This window comes from Grammomys surdaster, unplaced genomic scaffold, assembly GCF_004785775.1.
Source record: "Grammomys surdaster isolate TR1022 unplaced genomic scaffold, NIH_TR_1.0 125982, whole genome shotgun sequence".
In the NCBI taxonomy this organism is placed as follows: Eukaryota; Metazoa; Chordata; class Mammalia; order Rodentia; family Muridae; genus Grammomys; species Grammomys surdaster.
Window position 1 is genome coordinate 1,654,728 of NW_021620798.1, and position 23,978 is coordinate 1,678,705.

Here is a 23,978-nt window from a genome sequence, read left to right on the forward strand (position 1 = left end):
TTCTCTAATGTCTAATAGGACTACTGCGGGAAAAGTGTATTAATGCGAGAATGTTGCTAGGAGACGGGAGAGCCAAAAGCCCATGATGTTGTGGGGGTTCCACTGGAAATTAAGGTAATTTAAGTATGTTCTGGACTAGAAGTTAAACCATTAAATTCTGTCCTTTGATGAGCATATGAATTTTAGCGTGCACTGTTTAGTATGACCTAATGTTTGTGAGGATTTGGGAAGAAAATCTTGGAGCGTTGCATTTCTTGCCTTTGGGCTAATCCCTTCTTCACAGCGCAGTTTATTTTCAAGAGGCTGTTGCGCTGCTGCTTTTTCCCTCCCACTCCTTCAGTGCGACAGCTTCAGAGCTGATGGAGAGACAGAGAGCACGCAACTGGTAAGTAGCCGAGAAAGCTCTCATAAAATAGTTGCTAAGGCTCTGTTTTCTAAAGCAAGTGATACATTTTGATGGAACAGAATAGCATAGAACTGTGTAGGAATTTGTCTAGTCTATAGTACCAAGAAAATGGAATATATTCTAATTTGGTGGTCACGTTCTTAGTTTAAGGCTCGCTTCCTAAATGGTGAATGACTTAATAGAAGGAAATACAGAACACACGTAAATTGCAAATCTGTTAAGATACCTATCAAAACAAGATTTATTGAAAATATTAAAATGATATCTCAGCTTTATGATGTTTGAATTAGACATAATGAAATGATAGTTATGATTCAGTATTTAAGGGATTCTTGGATCTGGTTTGTTTTCTTGGTGTGTGGTGAGCATGCAGAAAATATTTTGCAGTGGAGGATAGGATACTGTATTCTACTTGCTTTTAATTAAGAAGATGGTGCTGTGACATGTCTGCGTAGGAAAGGAAATGAAGAGGGCAGACTGTAATAATATTAAGACTCATTGCTTTGTAGGAGAGATGAGCGTGTATTGAATTGGGAAGATTAAAATTTGGTTGTAGGGTGAAAAATCATGAAAAAGAAGTAACAAATATTGTGACTGTGCCTTCATTTGTAAAATCCATTTGCTTTTTGCATGTCATGTTGTACAATCGATAGAATATTCTCGATGCTTTTTTTTTTCTTTTTTGAAAAGGAATGTGAGAATGTAGCAGAGATTCCTATGGATACAGCATTTCTGTTTGCTTCTCAATATCCCTGAAATTGTGTGTGTTCTTTTATGCTGGTTGCTGTAAGAACACAGAAAAAGAGATGAACTCATATATTTTTAAATGTCTTTGGAGTTCACATTGGTTTTGACAACTGACCTGAAAGGAAAATAATGATGATGATGATGATAAATAATAAAAGGATAGGTAGATTGGCTTTTGAATTAGATGACAAAACTGAAATCATAGAGGAATATGAGCAGGAAAAGGCTTATTAGAAAGTCGTTGAAGATAAGCCATTCCCCAAGTTGAACATGTCTGCTGGGGGTATGTTTTGCAGGGAAAGGAAACAGCGTGGTGGTGGGGGGGGCATCAGCAAAGCACTGCGGCAAAGAGTGACTGACGCATCCAGGGACATGTGACCATTCTCTGGTGTTGTGAAGGAAAATTTCCAGGACTCCATCTTGTATAAGAAATTCTATACATTCTAACATGCAAATAATGCTGGATTCCTGCTGTGGTGGATAAAGAGCTAATCGTGTGTAATCTTCCATTGCTATTTAATCTTAATCTTTGCTTTTTATTGTCTTTGTTCCTAGACTTTCTTCTCTGCATCCTCAGAGCTTTTCATATGTTTATTAAAATACCTCATTAAAATGTTGGTTTCCCTTTATTATAAAAACACAGTATTGTACAGAATTTGGGAAAATTTAAAGGTGACTGTAAAGATTATTTACAATGTCATAACCTGAACATAATTGCTGTCAGTCTCTTTTCTTTGCATATATTCAAAGATATGCAGAGAAATGTATGTTTAATACAAAATAAAGATCAGATGAGTCTTTATTCTGCTTTGTTCATTAAGTATATATTGGAAACAATTTCTCATCTTTTAAGGCATCCCACAGGATTGTGTTTAGGGAATGTGTAGCTTTATCACATGGAAGTATTACTAAAGTCCAAATAATGAAGACATAAATGTGTTCTTTTTATATTATAAATGATTTGAGAAATCTGTTTCCATATAAATCTTTGTGTGCCTTTCTGTTCTTTTCCTCCTTAGGAAAAATTCAGACATGGAATTCATGGATTAAATGGTATGAATCAGTTTTAAGTTTCCTCCCTTCTTGCTTAATTTGTTTATCATATGTGAGAAAAACATTATTTTCAAGTCATTATTTCACTATTTAGTTTTGTCACTTATGATACTGATTTGGGGAACATTTTCCTGCTTTAATATTTTAAAATATCTACATCTGTCAGTTGATTTTTCTGTTTTCTTTTTTAGGGTATTCCTCCACATATACATATACCTGTATTTTCTCTAGAAATTTAATTTATTTTTTTACAATTAACTCTGCAATTTGTATAGCATTCGTTTTTAAATGTATGATATAAAATAGGATCTAATTTTGTGTTTTTTTCCAAATAGGTCACCAATTGTTTCAGCATTGCATATTGAATAATACAACCTTCTTCCACTGCCGTGAAATGTCAACAGCTGCTCTCCCACTAGATAGGGCGTAGCTTTCCACAGGTCGGCCATTTTCTTTCTATTCAAGATGGTTACTTTCCATAATAGTACTTTTACTTTCTTGCCACATCCCACAGCCTTCTAAACCATTGTGTTTATACATTTTACCTTTCAAGAATCCTAGCTGTATACAGTTTAGAACAGTGATTTTCAAACAGTGTGTGTGTATATATATATATATATATATATATTCATTCGTAAGCAAATATATATCTTATATAAAACTTAAATATATAGAACTCAAATATATACATATATGTATATATTTAAGATAAAGATAAATAGTTATAAATCTTTATTTGCTTATTTATTTACCTATTTATTTTTACAAATTAGAAGTTGGGGAATCCAGTGACATAGAACACTGTTCTAGGTGTTAACTGTTTTTGGATGATTCTGAAATTCCAGTTGTGTGTCTAAAAGGAAGCACTACAGGGGTTAATGCAAATTTTTCTGTTCCTCAAGTATTCAGAGAGTTAAAGCTGTGTGGATTTGGTTCCTGGAATTCTCTAGAGGGAAATAAGAGGGAAATGTAAGAAATGCATGAGATGCAGAAATGTTTTCAATTATGTTCTGGCAGTAATACGATCTCGGGATCTAAAAGATGGAGGGTAAGTCTCAATACATGTTACCACTGTATTTATATCTTCAAGACGTGAGAACATCGCTGTGGTCCATCTCTATTTACTGCGAGTGCAAGGGTCAAGACAGAAAACATAGAGGCTTTTAGTAGGAGGTGAGTTAAACAGTAACAGAAGTATTTGTAGTTAAAAATCACCTGCTGTTCTCTGTTTCACCCCTTACTTCATCCCAGTTCCACCCACCCCAACCCCTGCCTATTGACTTCTAACCACAGCCTCTGGCCTTGTCTGATTTTGGACAGAAAAAGAGGGTGAGTATTAGGCTGCTTTCTTTGCCTGCTGTTATTGCAAGGGACTCTTTGGGCTCATAGACACAGCTCCAGTCATTTCCTGACTTGCCATATTAGGCTGTGATTTGTTTATGACTGGAGTCTGGTTTCCCCGGCAACAAGAGCTCAGCAGGGCATGCGCATTGGCTCATCTGCAGTGGCAGAATGCGGCTGTGGGGCCTTGGGAGGGATTCTCCCCCCCCCACACACACACACAGCCGCAGTGACTGGAAGAGGTATTCCAGAGACGTCATTTTTTCTCTCTTTAAACTGCGACTGTTACTGCAGATAAGCATCGCATTTTTTTAATCCTCAGAAGACTTAGAGATTTCTCTCTTGTTTTCCTTCCTAGCACAGCCACAGTCAATAGTTTCATCAGTGACCATGCTGCTTTTCCAATTATTATGGTCCCAAATATCCCTAGGGCCCAAAGGGATCCTTATAGTGTGGCCACAGGAAACAAATATCCTGGTTTCAAACCTCTATCTCTTTCTTGACAGTTGTATGAAATTCCTTAGTCATCCTGTGCCTCAGTTTCCTCAGCTGTAAAATAGGAACAATAACAGCGCATTTAGAAAAGTGCTACAGATTAACCATTAAAAATATTCTTTATTGTTATTTGTAGATATCAAAAAATTATGTAGCACAGACTGGTGCCTGCACTAGTACAACAAACTCATCCCATGCTGAGCAGATCCCAGACACAGGCACTTACCACCCCTAGAATGCAGACACCTCACGTAGCCCACAGATGACCTGCAGCAGAGACTTGTACTATCCTGAGGCACATTACTATATACCATGGCAAAAAGATTTTCCCCTTATCACATAGATACCTTCCATGACATTAGGCTCTTTTAGATTGCACGTAGGTTCTGTTCAACACAGAGACCAAGCTAAAGGACATTTATTAGCACCACATGGTGAGTCTTACCTCACCAAGAAGGTATTGCCTTTAACACATAAAAATCTCAACATTCTAGCTCATCTCCACATCAGACTCTATCCAGAATACACTAAGTATATAGACTCAATTCATACAACACAGATTCTTCTAAAAGCATACAACTTCTCCTCAGAACACGTAAGTACTCTTCACAGCAAGTCTCTCTCCACAGCAAAACAGTCACATTGAGATAAATACTATTCCCCATGTGTGCTCCACCGACTGAAGTCCTGGCAAACAAAGTTTATGTGAAACAGACTTCCCTCACATCACACTAATCCTTGCAAGAACATGCAGCCTTACCTACAACACACAACACAGATCATGGAAACCTTCAGCACCGAAGAGACTATCCACAGCATAGCATCATGCCAGTAGAATGCAAACTTCCTCCCTGAACACAGACATACAACCTCTCTCAAATCCCTTGCCATGACATGCAAACTCCCCCAAAACAAAAACTCTCCCATCTGGCAAACATTTCATTAGGAAAGAGGCTTATTTCACACTCCACACTCCTACTGTGCACATTTACCCCATGCAACACAGATTAAGCGTATGGTCTAGAAGACACTTCCAGGTTTCTGAGCTCTGCTCACTGGACCACACAGCAATATAGAAGTATAACCTGAAGCACATAGAATCATGCCTTGTTAAAGAGGATTTTATCTTAATACACACACGTATCCTACAACACATCAGTTCATCTCATGATCAACATATAGTGAAAACCTATAGTGCAAACACTTGCCACATAGGCAGTCATTTGCTTCACATCATCCAAATCTCCTTCCAGATTCACAGAATTACTCAGTAAGGTACTCAAAGTCCCCTCCCCACCCTCATCACAAAGGTGATCTACAATATTCACACTCATCCCACAATACAGGTGTAAACTACATGTGAACACATCTCAGAACACAGCATTTCACTGCCACAAATGCTGTGAATTCTGTAGTAGCAATACATTTCCTATACATCATTATCTCTAAAAAGCAATACTTCTTGCCATGGTTCTTGTCTAGATACATGCTCCTAAACACATTTGAATCCAGTTTTTAAGTGACTCTTATATTTATCACAAAGCACACAGGCAGTTTCACTGTTCTTTATAAAACAAGATATGCCCAGCCATGTATAGACTTCTATCAGAATGAAGAGAATCTCCTATTAGTATACATATTTCCCTTATAGCTCACATAAATACTCCCAAAGAGTGACAGAAGATACCACCAAGCTGCTCAGGTCACAGACTTGCCCTATAATACACTCAGTCACAGCATATGTGTCTTAAAATTTATAGATATACCCATGAATGCATAGATTTGTTCTACGTTGTGCAGAGTTACCTTATAACACTTACTTTATAATACAAATAATCACCTCCTATTGTGCAGGTATATAGTGCATATATTAACTGTACTTTGCATCATAGAGGGCAGACATGCTTTATCATATCATTGAGCTACAATTCTGGCCTACAGCAGAGATACAGCCTGGTATCCATTAAGAGCAAGGCCTCTGGACCCAGGCTTCCTAGGCTTGTCTCCTGATCCCATCCTTTACTAATTGTATTGCCACAGGTAAGTATTTTTCTTTGTTCTTTAGTTTGCTCATCTGTAAAACAAAGATGACCATAGTACTTACTTTGAAGAATTACCATGAATAAAATAAGAAAAGTTTAGCTATGTTTAGTATAGTACAGTGCCTGCTACCTGGAAACTGTTAGATTTGTTAATTCTCATTACAATCACCTACAACCCCACCATTGTTACTGAAGCAAAAGCGCTCATTTTAAGTATCTACATTCATCTAACAATAGAGATTTGCCCCACAGTGCAGAGATTAGCCCTAGAACATACAGAAATATTCTACTGCATATGGACAATACTGGACAATATCTTACACCCTAAGATAATAACACCTTAATATTAATAATATCTTATTATCTTATAATATAATTATTATTATATTAATATCTTATTATTAATAAGATATTAATAATATCTAATAAGGCACGGACATCACACTAAACTAGATGCCACTCACATTACAATTTACAGTGGAATTAAGAAACATAGCCAGTAATGCGTATGATTACTTCATATGTATATATTCACCTGACAAACACACAGACTATATGGATAATATTCAACTTTACCCCATATAGCAGAGATCTGCAGTACAGTGTAAATACACATACCATAAACTTATAATTATGTACTGTATGACAAAGATCACATTTCCAAAGTTTGTGGATTTCCCTCCTGTTCACAAGTGTTTGTGTAAATTTACATTCCTAAATTTAGAGCATTTTAATGCAAAGCCCCTTATAAAACCACATTTACTCACTCATATTTTATGCTAAATTCATAAACAACTATATGCTTCATATCTTTGCACATAAATCTGTTTTACCTTAATGTATTCCCACATACATGATCATATATCATATACCACATAGATTAACTTAAAAAAAAGTTAAAAATTGAGTGTGTATGAGTATCCTGCCTGTGTGTATGTTCGTGTACCATGTATATACCTGGTACCCACAGAGGCCAGATGAGAGCTTAATTAAGATTCCCTCCATCCTGAGGTAAAGACATTTGTTAGCGACCCCCTCAGGTGCTGGCAATTAAACATGAGTCCCCTGCAAGATCAGCCCATGCTCTTAATCACTGAACCTTTTCTCTAGCCCCCAGGTCTACAAATGTCCTATCAGACAGAGCTATCCCAAGCACCGATATTCTTAAATACACTACAACACTATCACATGACAACAGCTACACAGAGTCACAATGTTTAGGTTTGGATTTAAACAAACTCATACAAGGGAAAGAAAAGCTACAGTACAAAAACACATCCCACTGTGCCCAATGTGGTGCAAAGTGAAGACAAATCTCAGCTCATATAAGCTCAACACAGCATACAACTTGATGCCTGGCATTGAGACTCACTCTCTAATACAAAGCTTGAACTCAGAGTTCCAGTTGCTTAGGCTGGAATCTTTAACAGATCAATATCATTTTATGACATAAGAAAGTTTATTTTGACCTCTCTGTGTTTTCTAACCTACAAATTTAGGATAATAAGATTCCTGTGTCATACAGCTCTTAAGAGGAACAGATGAGGTAATGGTTACAAAGCTTTTATAACAGTACCCGGTAAAGAATTGCTGTCATTCATGTTGTTGACACTGTTACTGTTATTATTATTATGCACACACTGGACAATAATGGTAAGATTCAACCTAAAACAACAAAAACAGCCTCCTACACACACACACACACACACACACACACACACACACACACACACACAAACACACGGAGTCCTCCATAAAGCACACAATCTTATCACAACACTTCATCTGTATTAACTATACTTAGCCTACAACATCTAGATGTACCTACCACATAGTGTCTACATAGAATCTATACTTACTACACACCATTTAGGCACACAGTGTAGTGCACACACGATAGTGCAAAAATACAGAAGTTCACCTATGTAAAAACTCATCTTGTAAGGCTCTTGCACATGCCCCACTATAGATGTACCACATTAGCTCTACAACTCAAATAACTCGGCTTAAACTCCTCAAAGGAATCCACAGCATATATATTTCTCCAAAACACAAAACTCATCAAACAACATAAGCCTTGGTATAGTAAATAGACTAGCTTCATAAGTCACAGAATTAAGGCTTGCACTACAACACACAGATTATTCCTAGTATCCCACTATATTGTTCTAGTGAAATACTGGCTTATCTCTACAACAAAATGCATCATAAACACCAACATATTGGACAGCATACACTAACTATGTCACAATGTTCATGTAGCTACACCATATAGAGAACTATTTCACCTTACCCAGACATTGCCTATATCATGTAAATTGAGTCTTGGCTGCCAGATGTACCATACAACATGGAATAGTCAGGCCCATGTAATCAATAGAATCTCATTACAACATACAGATTAGCAACACAGAATAACTTCTTTTTACTGTAACTTTTGTCATAGAAGCACATGCTACAAAAGACAAAATGCACAGGTATGCTCTATAGTACTGAGGTGTAGTACAGAAGATCAAAACATACCCTGGAATGACCAAATACTCACACTATACAAAGTCACACCCTAAAAATGCACACACAAGGACTTTACTATCATCACAATGGCCACCTCCACAAAATCCTCCCTTCCCTCTACAAAATCTAGGTTCACATCAGAAGAAACACCAAAGAATATACAAAAAACCCAACCAAGGCACAGAATACTCTACTTCAACCAGAAAATATCCACACAATATAGAACCTGGACATAGGGCAAAATACCATAACCCCTAATACCCAGACTCATATGAAACACAGACTGACCTGTCATACACAGGATGGCCCACTATCATCTGTACCCAGTAGGCTCGCTATAGAAAATATTAATAGAAGTTTATAGCTATAGCCTTTAATTATTCCCAAAATAATGACTGGTCTCTGAAAATATCTTCTTCACAATGGAAACACTTCCAGGTACATAGAAAGTATTCATAATTCATAGACACGTACAATTACAGGTGTGCTTCACAGTACTGAGTTGCTATAATGCACTTAATACTTGCTTCTATGCAAACAGAAGTATCCCATGAGAATGACATTCACTTCATGAAAACTATAGAGTTTTCCTCAAATGTCCTGGATTGGCCCCATAATATATATAATCTCCAGACAACATCCACTAGTCCTAAAACATAGGCTCATGATGCAAAAGCACCAAGATATAGCTGAGCAGTGGGTGAGGACATAGCTCAGTAGAAATCAAGATGCCCTGGGCTTTCTCCCCAACACTGAATAAAACTGAGTATGGTGTACCTGTAACCACAGCATTCCAGAGGTGGACAGAGGAAAGTTAGAAGTTCAGAGTCATCCCTGGCTACATAGCAAGTTCAAAACCAACCTGGAATGTGTGAGAGCCTGTCTGAACAGTCAAAGCAATTAAACAATAAGCCACAACAACAACAACAAAGTTGTACTGGGGGAAAATACACATAAAGTGCTACAATCCATAGACATGACCTCCTCAACACTCACTTTAGTGAGCTGACCAAGTATCACCCTGAGACATGCTGACCAATACATGAGATTCAGATCTTCTCTATAACATGCTTGCCCTGCATAGTAAGAAATATCAGATATTAGTCAAACACTTCCAACCAACTAGACTTGTTCTCCTTCCTCTAGAAAATCTGGATTCTTCAATGTCTAGCAACCTAGGCTTGTCTCAAAATATAAGGTAATTGCTCACAACATAAACACTATTCACAACCTGCAAACTGACCACAAACCTCAGGCCTGGAAAAGTCTTACATTTACTACATAAGCATTCCCTTGATTGCATAGAAACCCTGGACAGCATACCAAAATGGCCTTCAATTAGCTTCATGTACATACACTGCGCAATAGAGCCATTCTCTCTGCAAGACTTAAACATATACAGAGATTGGATAATTTACCCGGTGACATCAAATTTTCCCATGGCACCCAGCCTTATCCCCTATCAACTAAGATACCTTGCACACTGAATATAAGCCAGCAAAACTCAGACTTCCCTCATAAATCAGACATTCATTGTTCATTCTAGTCTTACAACAGGGCATGCAAACCACTCCCTCCCTAAGATAGAAAATGTCTTCACCTAACAAATGTTATTCCAAATGCAGACAGTTATCAAAGAAAAATGTAGCACTTTAACAAAAAAAGTTCACCTCATAATGAACAGAAATGGTTGAAACCAAACAGAAGAACCTTACTTGAATCTAGATACCAGCACTCTGCATTACAGAAAATCACACAGCAAGATCCATGCTGGTCCCACAATGTATAGACACGGAAACCACACATTTATATGCCTCAAAGACACAGATTCTCTTCAAAACATATATATTCACTACAAAATATCTGGACCAATATAGCATCCAGATGACTACCACAATGCACAAATATTGAAACATACAAAAGAATTCTATATACAAACTGCATAGATATGCTTCACTAGTCGAAGGTTTATTGCCAGACTTGTTGCAAATTATGCAGACTCTTATGACATCCAGACTTTAGGCAAGAATCTGTATTCACTCTAAGTCATAAAGACAAAACAAGTACAGCCAGTGAGAGAGATCAGTGGCTAGTCATTAATGCAGAGCCCGAGGACATGAGGTTGGTCTCTGGAACCTACACAATAAAAGGAAAGAATAGACTCCCATAAATTGTCCTCTGATCTCCATATATACACTGTGACATGTTTGTATTCCCTTCCAATAAAATAAATAAATGGTTTGAAGAAAGACTAAACTAGGAATGCTCAAACATGGATGACACATGGGAGTATGCTCTCAAAACCAGCTCTTACCTTTACTATACCAAAGCCTTTTAAGACAAAAAGGGCGAGCAACACATATAAGCAACACATATAAGCAACATAACAGAGATTATCCATGAAACCTAGAATTGCCTCACAATATATAGTGACATTCTATATAGTGACATTCTGATTTATCCAACAACACTGCTCCATATACAGAAATGAATCAAAATGTAGAAGCATTTATAAGATACATGCTGCAACATGGACATGCTCTACAACTCAGAATTTATATGACAATAACACTTGTCCCAAGAAAGCAGAGATTATGGATACTTGACAGTGAAATATAAGACATAGATAAGCCTGACAATGCCCAGACTTTCTGTATAACATCCACACTGGTCTTTGATAGCACACATACCTTTTAAACCACTCACCATGGCCTCAGAACATACAAATATACCCATATATCACAATACATGGACACACTTAGAATATATATCCACTCTACATAACATGGACTAGCCCCCATAGACATTCACTGTAAAATACAGTCATAAACAGCAAACCATGGCTCTCTCACACCCAATAAAGAATCCCCACCCCCTACATGCTCTTATCATATGATTCCCAAATTGATGCTGATTCCCAAATTGATGCTGAACACCTGTACTCAGAAAACATAAATGTAGCCCATTATGAACATAGTATAACAAGTGGAATTTCCTTCCTTTTGTACTAATTCATAAGTCACCCTTATTCTATAACACCTAGACATACCTTTATACTACAATAATTCAGGTAGTATTCAAATAACTGAGAATCTTGCAATGCTACAAAACTCTCCCTACAACATGCAGAAATGTGACACACCACTCCAAATTGCACACAATCTGTACTATACAGTTTCTAAATGTTCTGTGTATTACTTACAATACAGTCTCAAAATACATATTCCATAGAATCATATAGCATAGCATAGCAACTTAGAACCACTTCTTAAAACATATACTATAGCAGGCAGGTACACAGCATGTATTCCTGTCTTCACACATACAGATTTGCCTTCCCCTACCAACTTTTTGGCCAGAAGTTCTAAGATATTTTACACAAAACCCACTTGCTAGATGGGCATGTAGCTCAGTGGTATAGCACTTCTAGTGGCTTGCATACACACACACAAAGGCTCTAAGTCCCTTCACTAGTACTTCAAACCAAGCGATAACAGTAGAAAATTCCAAGCAGAACCAAAGGAAGTAAAAACAAAGCAAATAACCCCCAGAACAAAACAAGACAAAAACCAGTCTTTCTTACCTCATGATGTGTAGAGTTTACCCAAATTCCAAATTCATTCTGCAAAGTATGGTGTTTCATCCATCTACTAGAATGCAGAAACTTGCCACAAAGCAGATACCTACTTCCTTATGTACCCAAACCATTAGAGCATCAGACACATAGACTAACTCACCACAACACCAAGAAATACTGTACAACATCCTGTATTGCCTGAATGCATGAGTGTTGTAATGTGTAAATTCTTTCAGAACTACTGCCCTAACTACCCGGTAACAAAACCAACTTACTATTCTACACACAAGCTAACAGCATATAGTTCCATCATAACATACAACCTTATCTCAAAGAAGATGACATCAAGTTAGGAGAGGAGCATGCAGAGACCCTTTTTGTGGGGGTTGGAGAGAAGAAATAGGGATTATATATGATTGTATTTCATTGTGTGCATGTATAAAATAATGCTCAAAAAATAAATTAAAAATAGTCCTACCTCCAAGTTAGAGATTTGCACTAGAATGCACCTGATATTATCTTATATATAAAAATACCTTATAAGATCTTCAGTGAACCTTATGATGTCTATCTAAACTCATCCCTTAACACCAAAATATTACTTATAAATCACAAGTAAGTTATACAATATAAAAATCTCTCTGTAACAAACAAATGTACTCTACAACATACAATTACACTACTAGCCCAAAACATACTGCCCTATCTACAATTTGTCCTGGCACACAAGGCAGACATAGCTCACAATTCATAGATTAGCTCCATAATATATAGATGTTGGAATATGTTAACCAGACATAGCCTGTGACAGAAAAACTTTCTGATAAACAAAATTGAATTCACATGTACAGAGTTTCCTCAAAATACATGCAATTATTCTGCAATATAAATGCTTTATAAACAAAAGGTATGTTTATCCACACAGAACTGCTGTAGGACTCAGACTTGGCCCACAGAATAAATACCTATGGCATATTCTACAAACAACTCACCAGCCGTGCCCTTTACAGCACATCTGGGCAGATGCTGTAGTGTACTTGCTCCCTCCCAACACTACTCTGGCAAACTATCCAAACAAAGGATGCATTTCATAATGTACAAAATACTTTCAAAGCTCATGGATACACCCCACAGTAACACAGATGTCGTATTTTCAGGGCTTTCCCTGTATTTTGACTCACTCTAAAACACCCAGGACTAAATCCTAGCCCACATTAGATAGTCTGAAAATGCAGACTTCCGCAACACTCATACTCGAAAATGCAGAATTTCCTTACAACTTCGCATCATGCTACATCACTTTATGATCTGAAATCTACAGGATATGCATGAAAACAGTATATAAGAATCCTAATATGCAAGTAGGAAGATGTAGACACTAGAGTGGGCAGACATAATCAACCCATACAAACTCAATCAGCAACCACCTAACAAAAAGGCTCACAAATCACACACATTCAACTTTATAATGACATGCCTCACAAAACAAAGAATTGTGTCTTAATTTCAACTGAACTTACAATACATATCAAAGATCTATTACATCCCAAACTTATACTTATTCAACCAAATTCTTTAGAATCCTAACAAACCTCATCCCATATCTGTAATTAACCTATATATTATGGACTTGCCTCATGATGCGCAGAACTGGAATGGACCTTAGAAGTGACAAACTATGTGCAGAAAGAAGCTCGCAGTCGAGGTACTTCATCTCTATTAAAACAAAGGAGAGTTTTACATAATGCAAACATAGTCTAAAGTGCAAAGCTTAACTTTTTCTAACAGAATTTTTGGAGTCAGTGTATAAATTCCAAAATCTCGATCTTCCTGGAAACATCAGGACATGTTCTAGAGTCAATGAACATTACTACCAATGACTTGAGCACATCTAGAAAATTATAGTCATGAAAGCTATGGCTCCATTCAAAATACATAGATTTCACATCAAATGCACAATACTCATAATACACAATTAATCGAGCCAGCGCTTGCAATCTATTGTTATTACCTCAGCTGGCTGCACTTGCCACCTTTAAGTAACCTCACACTTCACACACATAACTCATTAGGCATAGACTAGCACAACAAATTCCCTCAGAGGGTATACAACTTAACTAGCTTTTCAAATGTCATCATTATTATTTAGAACCATCTTTTAAACAGGAAGCTACCCCATAGCATGAACATTTGTTACTGTTAACTCTAAAGTACAAAGGCTTTTCAACAGAAATATTTTCTTTACCACACCCAGACTCACTTCACCTTATCAGACTTGCCTAACCATACATAGAGATGCACTGAGCAGCCCAGAAATTAACCCCTCTACATGTAATCTAGCTTAGTTGTCTTCTTAAGCTCATACACAAGGCACATGATAGAGAAAAAGAGCTGTACATAGAGAGATGTAATCCACAGTACCCATTTAACATCATAATGTAAATTACCCCACATATGATATACTCAGATTCAATTCATGAGACAAAACTACTTTACTATACTGAAACTATAACAATGTCTAACTTTTTATATGTTAGCATTCATATGTTTCAAGTCACACAAACATAGAGGGATACCTGTGATCAAATGTATAAACATGGTCATGTCTCATATACAGAAAGTTCTGTTCATCATTAAAACATGTAAATATACATGCACACATATAAATGTACACAAGTCATAACATGTGAGTATACATTCAGAGATGCATACACCAATAAGACAAAAACAGATTAATGAAGATTTATATATGCATTAGTAATTTATTTATAGAGAGCTGTATATAGTTACATTGATCAAAGATACATAGAAATGAATATATACATCTATGAAAATGTAACTATGCAAATAGACATACAGACACAGATACAAGGATGCTTATAGAAATGGATGCAGAGTAACACTTAATTTTTATAGCAACTCATTCAGATTAATAAGAATATGCTAAGGTGCATGGATGTCCAGAAACAGATACACAAAAACTCAAGCATGTATACAGAGCCAGAGTTGTACATACACATATACATATATAGAGATGGCACAAAGGTATGTATAGAGGGAGAAGTGTATAAACAGTCTTAAATGTGGGGAATATGGTAAACAGTTTACAAACAGTGAACCATAAGCATATACTTATACAAGCACAGAGATCTCTCAGAAGCATATGTGTCTATTAAATTTGTATTCATAGACATGGAAAGTATACAGAATGCCTTCAAAGATATACACTTGATCACTTTTGTAGTCATGTGTATAATGCAAACACCGATGACCATTTATATTATAGACGCAGGCACAAAATAAATCCACAGATCAAGATATTCATTCCATAGGTGTCCACAATTCCCATACATGCTAAGTTCTCACATCTTAGATGCATACCTAGAGACATAAATATTGACATATATATGCATAAGTTCAGTCAGTGTTATATAAATGCACTAATTTGCATGAAGATGTATCTATATAGGCATGCAGACATTCACATGGACATATATGTACACAAATAGATAAATATACAAATAAATACTAGAGCATACATGTAACAAGTTATTAGACGTAAGTAAAGAGAATTACTGGCAAGAAAGTAAAAGTATACGTATGCATACATACCCTGTGTATACACAGATGCATGGCCACAGGGAGGTTCACATGTAAGAACATAGGTAGTCAGCAAAGCATGTCCACACAAATAACAAAGCCTACATTATGTGAATAGACACATGCAGAGATGGATATTGGGAATGCAGATACAATTCTACAGGCTTTTTATACCAGCTTGGATGGAGATATACTGAGAATCTTATAAACATGTGCATATAGCATTTTATAAATGCACTTATTTATATAGACAAAATTAAAAGTGCAGATATGCATAGATACCATACATTCTCATGTAGATCACATCTTAAACACAGAAGAGATATGCATACATAATAAAAGTAACAAAATACATAAAATACATTTGCAACTACATGCAGATTTGTAACTGCACACATGTACAGATACTTCCTTACATGTTAGGATTTGCATGTGCTGCTGCATATATACATAGTCATACTCTATCACAGTGCTTTACATGTGGTCTCCTAAGCTTTTAATGGTATACAAATTCTATGCATACATCAAGTAGATCAGTGCACATGTAGATATACAAATGCCAAAATGGGTGTAGAGATGCACACAGGACTTCGTGCTACAAATAGAAGCAGACCTGCATATACACAGACACATGTGGGTTTACATTGTGAAAATAGACTTTGAATCACCTATAAATAGACATACACACTTTTGAAACAAACTCATGAGTTTTCATGTACCTTTTTGTTTTTAGCTGCTTCTTCGAGAACAAGTATTGATTCCACTTAGCTGATTATACCCTATGAATGTAGGTATGGAAATTACCAGAAACACCTCTAAGACATCTTTAGGACAGATGAATTGCACACACACTTACCTATTTACAGAGTCATAGATATAAATCATATGGAAGCATAAAAATAAATAAATGTATGTAGTCAAATAAAGAAAACCCACTGTTGAAATATTGTACTTCAATATTTAAATGTTAGCTTTTGAAATTTAATAGAAAATTCTACATCTTCATCCAAGTTCTAGTACTTACTGTACTTACTGGCTCAGTGATGTGAGGTCATTTTTTATACCTTATTACGTGTGACATAGCACTTTCAGAATTCTTGGAGAATTTGTGTAATGGAACGCTTAGCCTTGTGCTTAGAGTATTGTGCAGGTATATGGCACTGCTGTTGGTTGTGTGTGTGTGCTTGATACAAACTGTTTAGTTACATAGGATTAGATTTTTACAACTATTACACATTGGATCATAGACATAGATATCTTTATTTGTATTTGTAGATGAACCAATAAAGATTAATCTATTAATAAAAATAGAGTATCATCACAAACAAGGTCATTTCCTAAATTATCAGATATTGTAAGAATTTGCTTTTATCCTTGGCAGAAAGAAAGGCTCCAGATTTATGTTTCCCGGTATTGCTGCTATTGGTATTACTGTCATTATTGTTATTGTTATTATTATTATTATTATAATTAAACTACATTGGTGAATCTTTAATTTCCATCTGTGAGTATTCTTTTTTTTTATTCTTTTCTCATATATTACATCCTGACCACAGTTTCCCCTCCCTCCTCTCTTCCCAGTCCCCCTTCATTTCTCCTCTCCCCCAGATCCATTCCTCCATTTCTCTTCAGAGAAGGGCAGGCTTCCCAGGGATATCAATCAAACATGGCATATCATTTTGCAATAAGATAAAGCACATTCCCTCATATCAAGACTGGACAAGTAGGAGAAAAAGGGTTTCTCCTTTAAAAGCAGATGAAAGAGTCAGAGTCAGCCCCACCTCTCACTGTTAGGAGTCCCAAAAGAACACCAATTTGCACAATCATGACATATATTCAGAGGACTTAGGAGGATCTAGATCAGATCCATACAGGCTCGCTGATTGTCCCTTCAGGCTCTGTGAGCCCCTGGTTAGTTAATTCTGAGGGTTTTCTTGTGATATCCTTGAGTCCTCTGCCTCCTACAACCCTTCCTCCCCCTCTTTTCTAGAGTTGGACATAGTGTTTGGCTGTGGGTCTCTGCATCTGTTTCTATCATCTTCCATGATGAGGATGATGATGATGATGATGATGATGATGAAGATGATGAAGAAGAAGAAGCTAGGCTCCTATCTAAAATATAGAAGAGTATCATTTGGAATCATTTCATTGACTTTTTTCTGGTCATGTTTGATTTTATCCTAGATCTGTAGCCTAGGGTATTCTAGGATACCCTGTCTCTGTTTCCTGGTCTTACAGGTAATGTCAGGCGTGGGTTACCTCTTGTGGCCTGGGTCTCCGTTTGGACCAGCCATTGGTTGGTCACTCCTACAATTTCTGTGCCACCAGCACATCTTGCAGACAGAGCAAATTGTAGGTTGAAGTTTTTGTGGCTGTGTTGTTCCAATCCCTCCACTAGAGGTCTTACCTGGTTACAGGTGATGGCTGATTCAGGCTCCATATCCTGATTGCTAGTCATCTTAGCATCACCCTTGTAGATGCTTGGATGTTTTCATTGTCTTATGTTTCTACCTCCCCTTCTCAGGAAGATTCATCTGTCCCTCCCTCTTGAGCCCTCCTTGTTACTTAGCTTCTCTGGGTCTGTGGATTGTATGATTATCCTTTACTTTCCAGCCAATATTCACGTATAAGTGAGTACCATGTTTGTCTTTCTGGTTCTGGGTTACCTCACTCAAAATGATTTATTTTTCTATTTTTTTTTCCTATGGGACCTGAGATTGAAATAGCTACAGTGAAAGACGGAGAGAGGCCTTCATGCATGGTGTGCATTTGCCACCTAGTGACCACACTGAGTAAGTACAGTATTTATGCATCACCACAATTGGTCCCACTGTTTAAATGTCTGAAAAACAGTGTAAGTTAGCATACTTCACATTATAGTGCTTTCTGCTATATGCTGACATGCAAATAGTAATCAGAAATTGTAACTTTTCATACAAAAATTTTCCCATTTCTTTCTTTCTGGATTTTCCTGAGAATATTCTCTAACAGTTGTTTTTACACCTACTAATAATTTGTCACTTAACAGCACTTTGAACAGGTTAGACATTACTGCACGATTGTCTTCAAGTTAGCATCTGAAATTTATCATAAATTTCAATATGCACAAAGTTGTCATTACTATATTGTGAATATGTGGATATTTATACTTGAAAGCAAGTTAATCACTTTTAAAAAATTATTCAACAAAGTAAAACACCATTCTAACTTGATTTAACAGAAAAAAATATTAAACAAGGTCTTTGGCAAACAAAAACTTTACCTGATTTTCTGCCTCCTTGAAATAACCAATTCACTGTACTTCCTTCACATAATTCATTCTAATGTAATATAGTTTATATTTAAATGCCTTTAATTGGTCATTCTACCATACAACTCTGCAGAAAATATATGGGGATGGAAATAAACTGTCTTGTGAGTCTATGCCTCTAAATATTAAGATTTTTATCATTAAATTGTTTGTACTAAATGTTTGGTCTGAAGAGAATAAACTATGACCTGTTGGTATATAATGAGAAGTGAAAAGTAGAATTGTCTGTAAGTGTCTCTCTTAAGTGAGCATGAGTGGAATTTTCTCTTGATTAGTTCACATCTCTGAAGATGACTATTATTTCTAATGCCCCACCTCTCATTGTCTTCAGTCCTCTGGGGATCGAACCCACAGCCTTGCACATACTAGGAAGGTGCTCTGCCACTGAGCTACATTCCTGGCCCTTATTTTTAATTTTTACAGGTATTAGAACAAAGGTAACTTTGTTCATGTAAGTGATTAAAAGGGAATGGGATGAGTATTTAAGTCACAAGTCAAAAGCACAGTGACTTATTAGAAAAACCATTTCTTAGTCTGAAGTAGTGGTGTGCGCCTGTAGTTCCAGTACTTGGAAGAGGAATATTTTAGAGGAAGAGGAAGCAGGAGTATTTTAAGTTTCAGGTTAATGCCAGCTATGTTGTGAAACCCTCTCTGGAAAAAAAAAACCCGACTTTTTAAGAGGACTACTTGAAAAGAGGAAGGGGATCATCAGAAGTGACAGGGTGAGAGGACAATGGGTAAATATGGTCAAGACACATTACATTTATGTGTCCATAAAACACATTGTGTATATACTAATGAAAAATAGAAGACAGAACCAAGAAATTCTTGAAATAAAAATGGTTTTCAATAATTTAAAAATTATTACATTTTAAATACATAAAAGTATCTCTAATTTCATGAAAACAAGGGACCCCGTGATTTACAAAAGGTTGCATTGAAACAATTGATTTTTCTCAATTTCTAGGAAGCTTATCAAAACCTCTTTACCAATATTTACCAAATAACAGAGTCATTATACTTTTATTTGGGGGGCATTTATTTTTGTTCCCTATTCTTATAATAGCTTAGGAGAATCAAAATGTGTAGATCAATATGTGTTTCCCAAAGCAATAATTTTAATAAGCTACTTTGAAATTATTATATACTTTAGATATAAAAACTTGAAAGTACAGATTTGAATCAATTTTATACAAAATATTCAGTTATAATTTAATTGGAAAAGGCACAGTTCATGTCAAGATAATTAGCAAAATCAGATTTACTTTTAAGAGTATCAGACTTAATTTTTAATGAAAAGCATTATATATATATTAGAATACTTATGAAGACCACAGAGAAATTAATTAAGGAATACTTACTGATAGATAAATTAAGGTAATAGTGATGTATTTTATCCACTTATAAATTATTTTAGTTCTGGTAAGCAATTTTAAATTAAACCATGTAATATATAACTGAGGTCATGAGAGGTGAATCAGTGATTCTGATGTCAAGTACAGTTTCCTTTGGTAAATATATATGCATTTGCTTTTAGAACATTGATGATGAGTTTATGGAAATTGTTGATTGTACATAGCGTTTCTTTAATCCATGAACTTTGTTGACTATGGAATTAAACTTTTCAACTATATTTCATTATATAGAAGGGTATCTGTTGTTAAAACTAATTAGCATTTTAAGTTTTATAATGTAATGCAGATAATGAAGTAATTTTAAGATGAAATGAGAATTGATTTTAATTGGAAGACATATTACATAGTATAATCAGAAAAGTTTTTTTTAACTAACTGAAAAAAATTTTTCTATGCATACAATTTTACAGCATAAACATTTTTCTTTTACTGCTGGAGAACATCCAGTTACAGTTAATAGAATCCACTAGTGATAGATATTGTTGTTCATTAGGTTTATTGCTTTCTAGTGAAAACGGTTGTTAGTATTGGTGATAGCTGGAAAAATAATGCTTAATTTTAGAATTTTGGGTGTATTTGTTCTCATATGGGTCATTTTGGGAGAGAATACATATGAAGGGTGAACATCTGAAAGTAGATGCTGTGATACTATCTCTGCCTGTGTAGTGCTTGAGAAGAATTCATGCATCAGTAGCAAGATTTGGAGATCACCATTCTGAACTGTCTCGCCACATGCTTGGTCTCGAACAATATGTTATTGTCATTTTTTAAAGTAATTGGTTTAAAAGGCTGGAACTAGCTGCCATGTTTGAATTTCTGAACATACTTTTATGGTTGATCATGGTTCATCAAATGTTCTGGAATGGAATAATTTTATGTGGTTGATTAAATACATACATTGATTAGGCTGACTTAGGTGTATAGGAGATATAATGAAATCCGTGGGCATTGCCACTTGAAGCACAGAGAGCTAGCATGGCAATAGCAACACTAAGCATAGTAATGGCCTGCTATGTTGAGCAAAATAAATACAATGAAAATTAATTTCTTTTGATTTTTAAACTTTTTCAAATGTTACATGAAATTTTTAATTTAAATGTGTGATTCTCATTATATGTATCATGTAATAGCATACATATTGATCTAGAATATCTAACCTTAAAGCTTTTAGTGTAGAAAAATAGGTTCATAGCCTACTTATGTGTAGTTGTATATTCCTATTCTGATGGATGTTACCAATACCTTTTTCTAGTGTTTGTATTTTCTTCTTGGAATTTTTTAGTTGTAAGTAGATAAAAGTAAAAACAAACAAACAAAACAAAAGCAACCCAACAAGATAATAGTTCATGAAAAGTATTTGAAGAATAATCTTTTATTGGCACCTAGAAAGTTTTCTACTATGATACTGAGAAGGCTTCTCAGCAGTTGCATGTGAGATATCTCAAACTTCAGAACTCTCAGAAGTGACTGTTATGTTGAAGCTTTGAGAAATTTACCATACTTAAAAAAAATTCTAGTATAATAAAGGTGCAGTGCTGAGAATAAATCCATTTGTAGAGAACTGTTTTGAAAGGATTTATCCATACATTTTTAATTTTATGACTGCTTTATTAACACTTACATAGGAGACTATCTTTAGTATAAGTCATAATATCAGCACAGATATCACTGACTTTGCAAACATATGTACACACACACACACACACAAACACATACACACACACACACACAATGATTACTCCCAGTCATGTGCATCTATGCCCAGTGTCAATATAGAATACTATTGGATAGCAAGTATATTCTGATTTCATAGGTATTGAAAAATTAACAAAAGCAACATCTTAAAATTTAAATACACCAATTCATTTGTCAGGGCAAAAGGATCATGGAAGACAGGAAGCCAAACTTGAAAATGAAACTTGTTAGCATTAGAGTCTGGACAGCAGTGCGAGTGACTGCAGAGTGAATCTGGTAGTTAGAAAACGCCAATCTGTAGTTCTTCTTGAATGTCACCTTAGCTTTCTTAAGTAACATATTGTACATTTATTATTTGACACTTTCCCTAGCATTTGGTTATTGATTCCCTTGTTTATAAGAGAAAGGATTCAGCAACAGTGGGGGTGGTTAGAGCTATGATTGGAGGCAGACTGCATCTCATCAGACTGAGAATATTTAGAATGTCGGCACTAAGAATTGTTTTGTGTGAGTTTTGTGTGAGTTGGTATCTTTAGTGGCTGCATTTATTTTTCACAAGTGGGTTGACAGTAAGCCCTTTCTCTGATCATAGCTTAAGTTTAGTTTCAGCATCAGTGAGTTATTTCATGATGACAGGGCCTAAGAGAGGAAGAAATGGAGATTGAGCTGCTCTCTTTGTGTTATTTTATATGTTATTAGAGATCAGTAAGATGGATCAGAGCTGGACAAGAAATATGCTATTCTCAAGAATCAGTGATCTAGAAACCAGAGTTGTTATCAAGGACTTGTGATTTATTTCTGATTCTAAAGGTCCTCCTGATGACATAAGGGATGTATAGCAGGCAACACATCCAAAAACTTTTATGAAATGAGATAAACATGAGCACAGTGTCTACCGTTAAATGTTACACTAAAACTTAAGGATTTTTAGAATAAAAATAAGTTGCTTAAAGTATAATTGTGTCCTTTCTCCCTTCCCTCCCTCCAACCTTCTCATAATCCTCTCACACTCTCAAATCTCTTTGTCATTTACACACACACACACACAGACACACAGACACACAGACACACAGACACACACACAGACACACAGATACACACACACACACACACACAGAGAGAGAGAGAGAGAGAGAGAGAGAGAGAGAGAGAGAGAGAGAGATATGCTTAGTTCATATCACATTTAAAAAATACCCAGGAACTTTTTTGGGTGAGAGGAAAGGGGTATGTCAACTTACAGTGTTACATCATGGTCCATCACTAAGGGAAGTCATGGCAGAAACTGAGACATAGGAGCTGATGTTGTAGCCATGGACGATTGTTACTTACCTACTTATTTCTCATGAGTTGTTTAGTCTGCTTTCTTTTTAAAAAGTATTTGGTTTTCAGATTATAAATCAATTCTATCATTTCTTCCTTCCCTTTCTCCCATCTAAGCCCTCTTATGTACCCTTGCTTGCTCTCTTTCAAATTCTTGTCTTTTTTAATTTAGTAATTATTATTACATGCATATATGTGTGTGTAGATACATATATATTCCTAAATGTAATCTTTTCAGCCTACATAATGTTACTGGCATATGTGTTTTCAGGGTTGATGATTTGGTATTGGATAACCAATCCGTATGTTCTTCCTTGAGAAGTACCACCTCTCCCACTCCCAGCATTCCTTACTTGCCTATAGTTCTTTGTGTTGGCTTGAGGCCTTTTGAGCTTTCCCCTTCTACAGTAGCATGTATATTGGTGTTATTCTTGTTCAGCTCATGTTTTTGTAGTACTATTGG

General features: G+C 35.9%; 1 long non-coding RNA gene across 1 annotated transcript; it reads left to right on the forward strand.

Moving 5' to 3' along the window:
• The first annotated feature begins 338 nt into the window (after positions 1 to 338).
• Positions 339 to 23,147, forward strand: LOC114609748. The gene is made up of 8 exons (XR_003709573.1): positions 339 to 385; positions 2,173 to 2,206; positions 2,542 to 2,646; positions 3,297 to 3,379; positions 5,935 to 6,082; positions 17,157 to 17,279; positions 18,492 to 18,567; positions 22,895 to 23,147. It is a non-coding gene; the product is annotated as an uncharacterized LOC114609748 (long non-coding RNA).
• The last annotated feature ends 831 nt before the right edge of the window (positions 23,148 to 23,978 follow it).